The sequence below is a fragment of the Symphalangus syndactylus genome, chromosome 10 (genome assembly GCF_028878055.3).
Source record: "Symphalangus syndactylus isolate Jambi chromosome 10, NHGRI_mSymSyn1-v2.1_pri, whole genome shotgun sequence".
In the NCBI taxonomy this organism is placed as follows: Eukaryota; Metazoa; Chordata; class Mammalia; order Primates; family Hylobatidae; genus Symphalangus; species Symphalangus syndactylus.
This window is the reverse complement of record NC_072432.2, coordinates 76,815,373-76,829,582: the sequence shown is the minus strand read 5'-3', so window position 1 is coordinate 76,829,582 and position 14,210 is coordinate 76,815,373. Positions and strand designations below refer to the sequence as shown.

Genomic DNA, 14,210 nt, shown 5'->3' with positions numbered 1-14,210 from the left:
TGGGAGGAATGGAGTGATGTTGGTCAAAGGGTACAAACTTCAAATTATAAGACTAAGGAGTTCAGTGGATGTAATATATAGCATGGGTTGTGATGGATGTGTTAGTTAATTCGATGGTGGTAATCATTACACGATGTGTAAGTATTTCAAATCTTCACATTATATATCTGAATATACACAATCTTTGTCTATTGAATATTTAAAAAAAAAAGACATAAAGGATTGCCTAAATTTAGGGCTTGAGGTTTGTTAATGACTCAAATCACCCAGGATGAATTTAGGGAAGAGTTAATTTACTTCCAGCTTACTTTTACTCTCAGTGTTCCAAACTTTGGCGACACACTCCCAAGTAGAGGGTTGCATATTAACTATTATAGACATAACTATGTTATCACCATTGGTTAGTATTAAATTACATCTTTTGGATTTACATGTCAAAAATTTTCTTCTGTCTTCTAGTTATCTCTTTTGGATCTTTCAATGGCCCTTGGGTAGAAGTGATCTTATCTGACAGACTCACCTTTTCTAGCTTTCAATTTCTTTTGGATTTTAGCTTTAGTTATTATTTATCATTCTTGTTAGTTCTTTGAACTCTTAGAGATACATTTCTTTATTTTCCACTTTTGAAGTTTGGCTTCAGTGGGAACATTGATCTGAATTACCTAATCTGCCATTACTCAAATTGAGTTTTCCTTCTTTATACATATATTTCGATTAGCAATCTCCAAAGCTTTGTGAAGTGACTTAAGAGATATATAGTATATACCTACGTGTGTGTGTTTGTATACATCTGAGTGGTTCTCAAACAACAAATATTTCCTGATCATCAACTGTGTGCTAATGAGTCTGGTAATTACTTTACAGCATAGGAGATATAATCATTGAGGAATTTGTGATTGAATTACCTTGCTATGTTTTATTTATTATACTAAAGCTCATGTTCTTCTAAAGGAAAAAGAAACTTATCAAACAGGAGTTTCCAAAATTGTACTAGGATTATATGTGATTATATATGATCATTCAGCTAGTACTTTTAAAGATCTAAAGGCTTCCTTTGCTAAAAATAAACTGTAGTTCATTTTATGTATTTTTGCAAACACCATGCATGACAATAGGTAGCACAGATTACTAGTTAAGGGCAAGACTCTGGAACCAAATAGCCTGTCTTCACCATTCACAGGTGGAATGACAGGCAAATTACTTAAATTCTGGGTGCTTTAATGTCCTTATCTAGGAAATAGAATTTGTAATAAATATATTTACTTCAGAGGGTGTTATGAATTTATATTCATAAAGAAATTAGTGCTTAACACATTGAAGTATAAATACATTACAGGTAATGTTTATTAAAAATCTTAAAAACATTGTGATAGATAACTTTATGTATCAATTTGGCTGAGCTATGCTGCTCAGATATTTGCTAAAATGTTATTCTGGATGTTACTCATGTTAAATGTAAGATTTCCATTTTAGTCAGTGGACTTTGCATAAAGCAGATTGCCTTCCATAATGTAAACAGGCCTAATCCAATCAGTTGAAGGCTTGAATAGAACAAACCGTTGACCTCCACTGAGCAAGAGCAAGAGGGAATTCTGGCAGCAAACTGCTTTTGGACTTTAACTGGAGCATCAGTTCTTTCTTGGGTCTCCAGGCTGCTGGCCCAGCCTGCAGATTTTAGACTTGCCAGACTTCACAATCAATGTGAGCCAATTTTTTTAAATTTCTTAAAATAAAACTCTCTCTCATATATATGTGTGTGTGTGCATGCACATGTTCTATTAGTCTTCTGTCTCTGGAGAGCTCTAACGAATACTCCCACATTTTTTTTCATTATTTTCCTAATAAAGATGATGTACCCGATGACAGGAGGTTTAGCACTATTAAATCCAATACAACATCTTAATTTTTTATTAGTTTAGACCATGGCTCCAAGCTGTTGTGGTGGGACTTACATCTTTTCTATCGATAATAATGTGGCAGAGAACTATGAAGGTGGTATTATGATGCCTAACTTACAGTGTTATATGTTATATACGCACCCTTCCTCTGGAACGTCGGTGGGACCAATGACTTGCTCCTAACCGACTAAATACATAAAAGGTGGTAGGATGCGTGTGATTATGTGCATGTGATTATGTTACATAAGCCCAAAGTGCCTGTCTGTCGGCCTCTCTCTCTCCCTTGCTGTCTGTGAGTAAGCAAATGGCTACACAGGGGAATCTCACATGGTAAAGAACTACTGGTATCCTCTAGGAGGTAAAGTCTGCTCCAGCCAACAGCCAGCAAAACACTGAACCTCTCAGTCCTATAACTACCTGGAGCTAAATGCTGCTAACAACCACATAAGAGAGGAAGCAGATTTTTACCCAGTTGAACCTCCAGATGAGAATCCAGTCCTGGCTGACAATTTGCAGCATGGCAGAGGGCCTAGAAAAATAAAGCATGCCTGGATTCCAGATCCACAGAAACTGAGAGATAATTAATGTATGCTGTTTTAAGCTGCTAAATTTGTGATAATATTATTGTATAGCAATAACATCTTTATTATTATATAACTTCTGTAAGAAAGATTATGTAACTTTGGAATCATGGCATATTTACTTCGTTTTACATAATTCAAGTCATCTATATTTCTCAATGGCTTTAACTTATATTCCTGGAGGATCCTTAAATCCTGGATTTCCTCTATGGCCCTTTCTCTAATGTATCTATATCACTATACCTAAGAAATAAAATAAGTTGGAGGAAGAGGACATGAGAGAGGAGGAACAGGAGCATTAGGTGCTTCATGTCCTGTGCCAGTTTCTATGATGCTACTTGGTACTTTGTGCTGAGTTTATCAGTTCCTAAATTTTTCCATAGGCTACAATGTGGTGGAGACCAGACGAGATATTTTAGCCATCTTTTTATCCTGAATTACCAAGAACACAGTAGGTATTTGTTTAATGCATGTAAATTAAATGGAAATATTTAATTCAGTTGAAAATGTTACATGAAGAATATTTGCTTACACTTAATGCAGGGAACTAAAATATTTCAAACAGAAAAATGGAATTTTACCAAGAAGAGTTTGGATATTTGCTCTCCTTTTTATTGTCATAGTAACAGTGTACTTTTTAGGGTGTCCTTATAATATCCACCAGTTTTCCACTTTGCTGTCTTTAAAAATAGGAAAAAAGCACACTGATCATCTCTAAAGAAAAGGGAATAAATAAGGTCATATTAAATGTAATTTAAAATAATACAAGCAATCATTTTAACTGGGTGTTATTACATCTACAAATAGTAAACAATATGTAGTATAATAGCATTTGTCTTAAAACACACAGGAAAATTCATGAAATCTCACATGTGTTAACCACTCAACATGATGATTTTGAGAGTTTGTAACTTCATTTCCGTAGGAAGCCATGGTAACTTAGCTATTAGACTTCCTTTCTGATAGTATCACAAACCTCAGATTATATATAGATCTCAAGCACCTTCTTCATAATGTCCTGCCTTACTCATTGTGCCAGACCACTACAGCTGTTCTCTTCAGAAGGATGTGTCCACAAAAATTACATTAATTAATGTTAATATGTTTATTATATCTAATTTGCTGTGTATCTGATTTAAAAGGCCATTTTTCATTTTAATAACATACATAAGACCAGGAAGAAGTAAACTTAATATAAGTAATAAAATGACTTGTCATTTTATTTTAAAATGAGAAAAAAACAGAACTTTCCATATGTAGAGTGAAGGAAGGAGATGGAGGTTTGTTAAGTGTAAGTACATATACATGTGCTCATATGGATATATTATATGTATAATACACAGAGACACACACATATTTATGCACACACATATAAGTTGTGTATACACACATGTAACTGTACATACATATAAGTGCAATACATGACATATATGCACATAAAATAATAAACATGTAAATTAGTAGTATGAGACTAACAAATTAAGCATAATCCACATAACAATTATCTACCTCACACTGGGCATGGTGGCTCATGCCTGTAATCCCAGCACTTTGGGAGCCCAAGATGGGTGGACCCAGTTGAGGTCAGGAGTTCGAGATCAGCCTGACCAACATGGCGAAACCCCATCTCTACGAAAAATACAAAATTAGCTGGGCATGGTGGTGCATGCGTGTAATCCCAGCTACTTGGGAGGCTGAGGCAGGAGAATTGCCTTAACCTGAGAGGCAGAGGTTGCAGTGAGCCGAGATCCTGCCATTGTACTCCAGCCTGGGCAACAAGAGGAAGACTCCGCCTCAAAAAAAAAAAAAAATTATCCACCTTGCTCACAGAACAAATATTTTTTTTTCTATTTTGGTACAGAATAAAGAGAGTAGTTATTATATACTCAGTTTGTTTATATTATAATGACAAGTATGTCTTTTCAATAACTTTGTCTCAGATTTATTACCTAAGCAACATAGGGGAGAAAGGAGGCACTATATGCTAAAAAGCCGAAAGATTATGAAGCCAGGGATAGTGCATTTGACCTTGTGCAAGTTTCACAATTGATTCATTATATAAAGTATGGATGATGATGATTATTGCCTTCTAGCATTAGTTATTATAAGGATTAACTGAAAAAAATGTTTATATAGTGATCAAAGGACACTATTCCTTCCGAATTTGAGATTAAGGAACAAGCATATTAAGAGTTATTTGGGAGTAAATCATAATCTTTGATATCGCTGTGGTTTTAGTTTAATGCTAATTTTAATATAGATGGAAAACAGAGATGCCTACATGATGTGATTTCAAAACTGCCAAAAATTCTTATCCATGATTTGCAAAAATAGCAATGATAATATATGAAATTATTATATTATTTAATTTCTTGATTTCAAGACCATGTAGACTCTAAAAAATTGATAATTCTTTACATTTGTTTTCTGCCTTAAAATTTACAAGATTTTTTGCATACATTATTTACTTTAGGCTTTAGTCAAACCTATGACTTAGGCATATTAAAGATAATTATTTCATACTTGTAAGCCTGGGCCATGTCAGAACTGAGATATGAACCCAATGCTTTTAACCCAAATGGGCATAAGCCATGGTCTTTCCAGCTAGCTATGGCTGACTGAAAATTATATCTAGAAAGATTTTCTTCCATGGAGAATATGAGGCAAATTAAATCAGTTCCTATCTTCAAAAATATATCCCATGGTAAGTGGACACAGAGAAAGTTGTGATGGGAAACTGCATCAAGAAAATTGTACATTATGAGGCCAGAGTCTAAAGGGAAATGTGAATTGAAGTGTTGATTATAACATACTATGCTATCATTAGATTTCCTAGAGCTGAGAGGAGACTAAAGGAAACAAAGTAGATAAAAAGTGTCACTAAGGAACACTTAAAGATACTTTGTGATCTAATCCTAATCCAAACTCATGTTTCTCTTGTCTGACTTGCATTTTGTAATTTAATTATTAATTCAATCATTCATTCAACCAACATTTACCATGTATTAGGCACTGTTCTAGGTACTTGGCATGCAACGGTAACCAAAATGATGAGGAGTCCTACTCCCCATGAAAGTGAAATTGTAGTGGGAAATATTTAAAAAGCTTATGGACCTCCCACAAACCATCATTTTTTTTTTCACTTATGACTCTTCTATCTGTAATGCTTACTAATCTTTTTTTTTTTTGAGAAGGAGTCTTGCTCGCTCTGTTGCCCAGGCTGGAGTGCAAATTGCGGGATCTCGGCTCACTGCAACCTCTGCCTCCCAGGTTCAAGCCATCCTCCTGCCTCAGCCTCTCGAGTAGCTGGGATTACAGGTGTCTGACACCACACCCAGCTAATTTTTGTATTTTTAGTAGAGACGAGGTTTCAGCACTTTGGTCAAGCTGGTCTCGAACTCCTGACCTCAGGTGATCTACCAGTTTATGCCTGTAATCCCAGCACTTTGGGAGTCTTCCTAATCTTTAATATTCTGTTTAACTCTCACATTTTTCAATTTTTCAAAGTCTTCCTGAATCTTGCAGTCTCATCATGGCCTCATATCTTATGTGCCTATATATGCCTCTACTATTACACTTAACATATTTCTTTACCTTTGTTACTGTTCTTACTTAAGGACAGGACTGAGTCTGCTTTGTATGCATATCCATGCCAATCCAAGGCCTTACACACATGCATAATATAGGTTTGTTGAATGAAATAATAAATTTCATTTGCAAATATATCCAAGAGTTAATTTTACTTTTTCAACATGTTTATCTGTTTTGCTGATTGAATTTTGGTAAATGTTCAGCTCAGTTTTTTGGTCCGTTAGTCTTCATTGATCAAATGCCTAGACAGCTGCCAAATGTCTCCATCAACATGAAACCCTATAGACTTATTTTTTCCTATTTGTAAAGACCCTTAAAATAGATAAATACATATATAAAACAATTATGTTAAGATAAACACAAGAAACCATGATACTCACAATTAACATAAGTAGTACTAAATAACTGTTCTATCTATACCTTTAAATGCCATGATAGTAAGACAACTGTTTGTGAATTATATATACTTACATATATGCACATACACATTATACACACACATATAAATTATATATGCATATAGACACACACACAGAGAACTAATGACCGACATTTTTACTATCATTTTCAAAAACTTTGAGCAGCACATTAGCTGAAAGATAATAAAGAACAAATTCCAAACCCATTAGGGAGAAGAATTACCTATGGAGCTGGAGTAGATCTGATATATCCAACAAAATTGGGGAAGGCAACTTGAATTATGATCCGGAAGACTGACAGAGTGATTGATAGACTTCTGTAAACCCATGGGGCTCGTAGAGGGTTTCTTCGTTCTCTGTCTGGAGTCAGAGCAACTGTCATGGTTCTTTCAATCGACAGCTGAAGCCTATGAGAATATATAATGAATTAACATAGAATTTGTTTCTTTTTCTGTCAGTTTTATGATAACAGGAAAAGTACAGTTAGACATATGCATTAAACTGCCAACTTGTATTTAGTAATTATTCATTTTATAATTGTTATCTGTTTACTTATTTGCTATTACTTCTCATCAGCTTAGTGAGTTTTCTTTTAAGCTAATGAGCACCATTTATATAATTGCTCAAGGAACCTGTTATTCTTCACCCTTCTCTTCGTAGCTCTTGTTTTAAGAACAAATAGTCCTTTCTTCTTACTAGCAGCATACCTGGATTGACTTTGCTGTTCTGTGACTTACCAGTTGGGTTACCTTGGCCAAGTTACTTACCCTCGCTGACTTTTCTCACTTGTGAAATAAATATCTCCCCATATTGTTATGAAGATGCAATAATACTGCATGCCAAAAAGCAGAAACTCTCTAGATACCATGGGTAGTTTTTCCCAGTTCATGAGTATAGCTCTTTAAGTGATTGTGTTCTCACATTATATATTTGATTACTAGCATAGATTCACTTAGCTACTAGATTCTTAGTTACTAGCATAGATTCACTTAGCTACTAGAGACAATATTTTAGATTATAACCTGGGTAATCTGGCTCCTATAATTCATAGAATGTTAGATTAATACAGAAGAATAGGTAAAAATAAAATAAGTTGTGGTGCTTATTACATGCCAGGTCTGTGCCAAGTACTTAATTTTTATTATTTCATATAATCTCCATCACAGTCCTGAAAGGTAGATAATTATTATTTTAAGAGTTAATTTAGGCTGATGAAATTATATAGTTGCCTTTGCTCTACCACCCAATAGGTGGTGAATTTCAGATTAAACTCCAGGCAATAATGATTTTTAAATCTATTATCTTTCTATATTATCATGCTGTCTTCTATGTTTCGAGGACTCTTTCTTAGGCGTAATTTATGCTGATTTTCTCCCTTTAGATTAAGTTCGGTCTGAGGAAATTAAGTAACTTATTCAAGGCAAAGTCAAAACTTGTCTTCTCAAACTTTTAGTTTTATATATATTCGTTAGTTTTTATTTTAACCTTTGACTTATTGCTTTCTTATAACCACATTTACATATTTCAACAACTTTTCTGTGTCTCTACATGTCTCATTATTTTTAAGCCTACATGTCTTTCAATCAGACTTTATGTCAAGAAGAGATCACTGGGTTCTAAAGCTGACCTCCAGTGCAGTGTTTGGCAACATGCAACTCAATGTCTTCATCTCCTTATATTGGCTTCTATTGTGAAGGACGCTAGTGAATGATTTTAAAGTACTCTGCCAAGTATTAAGTGACAAAAGTGATCATAGCTGCATATGTCCAGCAATGGCCTTAACAGTACCATGCTACTTAAAACTATACATACAAAGAAATACGATGAGTATTTAAAAATATCTATATAATTTATCCTTTTAGGAGAGTCTACATTTGTCAGAGTCTACATTTTTTCAGTTGTCACAATAACGGCACCCCTTTTGTTTTCCTTTTATGCTATTTTTTAAAGTTTGATAAAATATCCACCTTTTCAGATCATTTATTCTTTGGACTGACTGCCTTAGGAATCCTGTAATTCTTCAAAATGATAGCCAGAAAGTTTGAAATATGTCCCTCTTCTCAGATATAAGAAGCATAGTTATCATAATGACTGACTTTTAACACAGATGACATAATTTTAACATCATAATGGAACTAAGAATTCTTAGTTCTGTCAAACAAAAAAGAGATGTTAGAAAGTTCATAATTTGTAGCAGGCCCAAATAGATAAAACCAAACACATTAAAAACCTTATAACTGAGAATAGGGTGTCTGCAAACAATGGAAAGCAAGTTTTGCTTAGGAATTGTCTGCTGGTGTGTGGAAACTATCAGCATTGCTAACTTTTCATAGGCGGCAACACAGGGCTTGCCTCACCATTCCTGCTATAAAGACAATTCCTGCAGCATGTTTACCCGTTTCTACCAATCAGTTTCAAGATATATAACTCATCTTCCCATAAACCCTACTAGATAAAGTTAGGGTCTCACTCAATGTTACATAAGAAGTTAATGATAAAATAGAAACCAAAACGGTGAGGACTCAGTAAATGCCGTCCTTCCCTCTGCCTTCTATAAATATTAGTACAGTACATTTTTCAGTAGCATCCATGTCAGCGTTCCACTTCATAGCACGGGCAGAGAGTCAGCACAGGTGTTGTTAAGTAGAATAGGATCCTGTTCCTGGTATGTGTTAAATCCATGCTGAAAAAATATCTATGTATAGTCACTGTATTCATACACAGGTATTACAAGTATTAATGTAAAAATCTATATATAATTACATGTCGATGCTATGATTACTCTCTTCAACATATATTTAAGCTTATTCTAAGAAATTAGCCTTTCATTTTAATAATAAGATTAAATATAATTAATTTAATGAATTATTAATTTTTATCATGAATTAATTTGAGTAATTTCTTTTATTTTCAAATATAATCTTTAATTCATTTATCTGAACAAAGGTTTATTTATGTCAAAACTTTTTATTTATGCAGCTACTTTCAACTTTCAAACTAATTTCACATTTTTTCATTTGATCTTTACAACATACCAGTAGAAGGGAAAGGTAGTATTAGTCTAAGACTAATAGAAGAAGAGAAGGAGATTGAAATTAGTATGAACAAATGTGTGTATTGGTTCTAAGGTAGGAAACAGTTATTTCTGCAACAAAATTAATTTGCCAAATATTTATGTTCAGGTAGTTCATCACATAATTTTTATCTATAAACATTTATGATTAATTACTATAGCACTGAGTGTGAGTCAGACAGGTGAATTTTGGATCTTTCCAGAGGCATTTTTCTAAATGGATATGCAGTATTATTGTTGTTGTAATCAGCAATATTTTTTTTTCCTGTAGCATCAGTCTTCTTCCTTCAGTTTCTTTGTGCTCTTAAGATAACACAGCATCCATCTTGAGTAAGGATGCAGTCATTGCAAATTCCATGGAGAAGATGTCAGCTGTGGACAGATAAAAACTACTGCCATGTTTTATCTGGCTTCTTAGAGATAAGCACTCTGAGGTCAAGATAAGTTTTTATGGTCCTGTGCTGTTTATTAATTGCTTTAAATTATGATTAGAGGTCAAAACACAAGGATCCTTCTAATTTATTTCATAATTATTACATGTGTATTGTCTGTGTGTATGTGTGCACATGTATTATGTCTCAGAGGAAAAAGGCGAAAAATATGTATAATGTATAATGAATTTAGAGACAAGAAATGTGAGAGGAGACATGATGTTCTGACAGCCAGAGAACTATTGAAGTATGGTGTGTAGCCCTGTTGGAGGCTGTCTGTCAGCTTGAAGAGGAAAAATCCTTGAAACTATTTTGTTCACAGCCTTGAACAAATCTGCAATGTAAGATTAATTTTTATTTGCATAAAGATCCCATTACTCATATAATTAGTGATTATTTTGTCCTCTAAAGTTCTACATGTCCTTTTAAGGAGCAAATTGGCTTGGTTGTCTGCAAATATTTAACTAATAGAATACAGTTTGTTTCACCCTAATATATTTTCATGCCATTTTTGTGCTACTGTCAACATTATTAAATTCATAATTTTGTTTTCATGCTTGGGCTATGTTATATCCCCAATTCTCAAAAATGAACTCACGACTAAAATGGGATTCACTGAAGCATAAAAAGTGATGAATTTAAGAGTAACATAAATAGTGCAACCCAAAATAACATCATAAACAAAGAGTGAACTGGTCTCCAGTGGTGAATATGAGATGCAAATCTGTATATGCGGGGAAAAATAAACCTGCAAGTGTCGTGATTTCACAGATGTGGCCGGAAAAGAAAAGTGCAAATAGGTAGTATGTTTATGAATATCTAAAAAATTTGAATTATATTTGACTGAAAATTCATTTATCACTCTTCCCCAGTTCATTTTCAGTTATAAAGCCTTGCCAAACAGAGGAATAAACATCTGTCAGAACTATTACTTGAAGTATAGATTAGTGCGTTTCTTCTGCTTCCTTGTGAAGTCTCTGGCTTGTACTCTGAGCATTTTCCCCACTCCTGGACCACATGAGTAAGGGTAATCATCCACTTCAGAATCATGAACAAAAAACCTAAGCTCATTCTGGAAGGGAAGAAAAGAAAAAAGAAGGGAAGAAATGGTGAGGAAGGTGAGAGAAGGGAAGGAGAAGACAGAGAAGGAAAAGAGAAAGAAAAAAGGCAGAAAATGAAGGGCTCAAAAGCCCCTGATTTTGTCTGAGGAGTAAGGAGTAAGGAGAAAATACTTTTGCTTTTAGGCACCAGAAGCCTGCATCAATCTGGATTAATTACTGAGCTTTGTTTTTGTTTCCCACTGTGAGGCCCACGAACACGTTAACTACAGCCCTTTGATTTGGGCACCTGGTTGCAGTAAAACTGTTCTGTAACCTAGACATTCTGCCTTAGTTTTGCCCACACCCCAGTGACTCATCGTTTTACAATCTGAGACACTTTTACACCCCTACAAGAGAGAACTTAGATGCCATGTCGTTCTGGTGGGGTGGTGGTGATAGTGGTTGTGGTGGTACTCTCATTGCAGGGGTGGAGGTGGGGAGAACTGGAAATAAAAAGTTGGAAACTCATTTGACTTGCGACATCTGTGAACATAGGATCCCTGCTGTAAAGCCATTGGTATTTTATTCTGGTACAGTAAGAAAGGATTTTTAAAATAACATGCATAAAATAATTTTCTTTCAGTAAATTGATTAATTTTGTTGCCAGTGGTATAGAAGAGAACAAAGTAGGAGAAGCATGGAAAGTTTCCTTCAATAGCAAAAACTGCTGATGAAAATGTAAAACCAATGGTAAAATTAATAATAAACATTATGCTTAAAGAGAAAGCAGAAGAAGCTATTGTCGAAAATCTTTTTTGTCGAATGATATTCTAAGATGATGTGTGATATTAATTGCATATTCAAGGAAGAAGAATATTTACTATGTTGTAGGTGCCTGCAGTTATTTTGCTTGACGGTTGAATGAAATCGATGTACAAACTGAATAAACTCTCAGCTTATACACAGTGCACATATGAGGGCATCATAGTTGATGACTTTTTATTCTGCTTATCAATGAGGAATCAGTACTGCAGTTAAGAGATTTTTTATTTGGTTACCATTTATTTTGTGCTGTGGTATTGAAAGGAGGATTAGAAGGAAAGGAAGGGATTGTTGTGTGAATGGAGTTGAGGGTACTTGAGTACTAATTTACATTCTACTTTATTCATAGTGAATATTTTGTGGACATTCATATGCCTTCTAACTTTATGTATCAAGAAATAGTAAAAATGTTAATTCAGTCCAATTGCGGCCACTAAATCTGTCACTTACTAAAAAGTGGGCTGTGAGTTCAAAAATTTCCTTCGCCAAGTTAGCAGATCCTCTCTGTCTTGGGTAAGTACCTGTATGACTGTTTGAAATTGTTGTTGATATTAACAGACTATATTCAATATTGTCCCTCAAGAACATTCACATATTTCAAGTAATTTCCTCAGTAGCATATCAACCGTATAGATTCTGTATGTTAAATTACTTAAGCCTATCTTCCAGGGATGAAATAAAGTATTCAATGTTGAGGATTAGATAATAAAATTTCTTAAATAGATTGTGTAGCAAATTCTTTACCTTTGATACTCAGATTAATTTCCTACCAACTGGTTATACTTTTTAGTTGTTGAAGGAATATGCCAATGAGATAATGTCAAGTAAAAAAAAATCACATTAAAACACATAGAAAAATATGCAAAATCCTAGAAATGAATCTGACAAAACATGGATTAGAAATTCACTTATTGTTCTTCAAAGATACAGGATTCATACCTATTTCTCTCTTATCTTCAAAATTCATTTAGAAAATGAGCCAGGTGCAGTGGCTTACGCCTGTAATCCCAGCACTTTGGGAGGCTGAGGCTGGTGGATCATTTGAGGTCAGGAGTTCAAGACCAGCCAGGCCAACATGGCAAAAGTCCGTCTTCTACCAAAAAAGACAAAAATTATCCAGATGTGGTAGCACACACCTGGACTCCCAGCTACCTAGAAGCTGAGGTAGAAGAATTGCTTGAACCAGGGCGGCAGAGGTTGCAGTGAGCCAAGGTTGCACCACTGCACTCTAGCCTGGTTAACAGAGTGAGACCCTGTCTCAAAAAAAAAAAAAAAAAAAGATATTTAGAAAATGAATTATTTTTAAAATGGGTAAGTCTCTTGGTTAATTTTATTTAGCCAATTATTGGATAAGGGAGTACTTTTAATGTCCAACATCTTATCCATTAACTTCCTGTTTTGTTTGATTCTGTACTTCTTAAAGCCGAATAGCAGGGTGGAGGAGCAATTGAACAACAGGAAATCCTCACTCCCAGCCATTATTGCAATAGGTGACATAGTTATATGTAGCGTCAATAACTGCCTTTGAACCAAACCCGAGGACTTCTGAATTCATACTGAGTGCTATTCAATTTATTGCTGGTGTGATAGCAGATAAATAAAGAAATCGATAAGAGTTTGGAATTTTTATAGCAAATTAACAAACTACCATATACAAGCATGTGATCAATGGACTGATCTACCTGAACAATTTAGACCAGTTTTGGTGTACAGTCTACCCTCCATATCTGTGGCTTCTGCATCTATGGATTAAACCAAAATTGAAAAGAATATATTTAGAAAAGAAATTGCATCTGTACTGTACATGTACAGACTTTCTTTTTCTTGTGATTGTTCCCTACACAATACAGGATAACAACTATTTACATAGCATTTGCATAGTATTAAGTAATATAAGAAATCTAGATATAATTTATATAGGAGAATGTGCATAGATTATCTGCAAATATTATGTCACTTTATATCAGAAACCTGAGCATCTGCAGATTTTGTTATTGAAAAGAGGTGCTGGAACTAATCGCACATGGATGCTCAGGAACAACTATAGTTCATCTTGTGGGGTGAGAAACTTAAGTGCAGTAGAATCACAATACAGCACGTATTTTAGTTTGCAAAGTATTAATATAACTCAAAAGGATATACAAATCAGAGAAAAAGTATCATTTGTTTATTTTCAATACTTTGCTATTTTTGCATCATTTTATGTTTTAGTTAAGTCTGGTTATAAATTAATAATTTAATAGTATTAGGTAAAATAAGGAAGTGATATTTGTATTATGTATTTTGAGTTTTAATTTACAGGTGATTAAACATTCTTCTCTGAACTACTTTTTCAATAAAAGTTTAAACTTTTCT

General features: G+C 34.2%; 1 long non-coding RNA gene across 1 annotated transcript; it reads right to left on the bottom strand.

The window, feature by feature from the left end:
* Positions 1–3,065: 3,065 nt before the first annotated feature.
* Positions 3,066–8,580, bottom strand: LOC129492329 (uncharacterized). The gene is made up of 3 exons (XR_008660791.2): positions 8,457–8,580; positions 6,713–6,896; positions 3,066–3,193 (listed from the first exon to the last, which is right to left on the bottom strand). It is a non-coding gene; the product is annotated as an uncharacterized lncRNA (long non-coding RNA).
* Between the last annotated feature and the right edge of the window lie 5,630 nt (positions 8,581–14,210).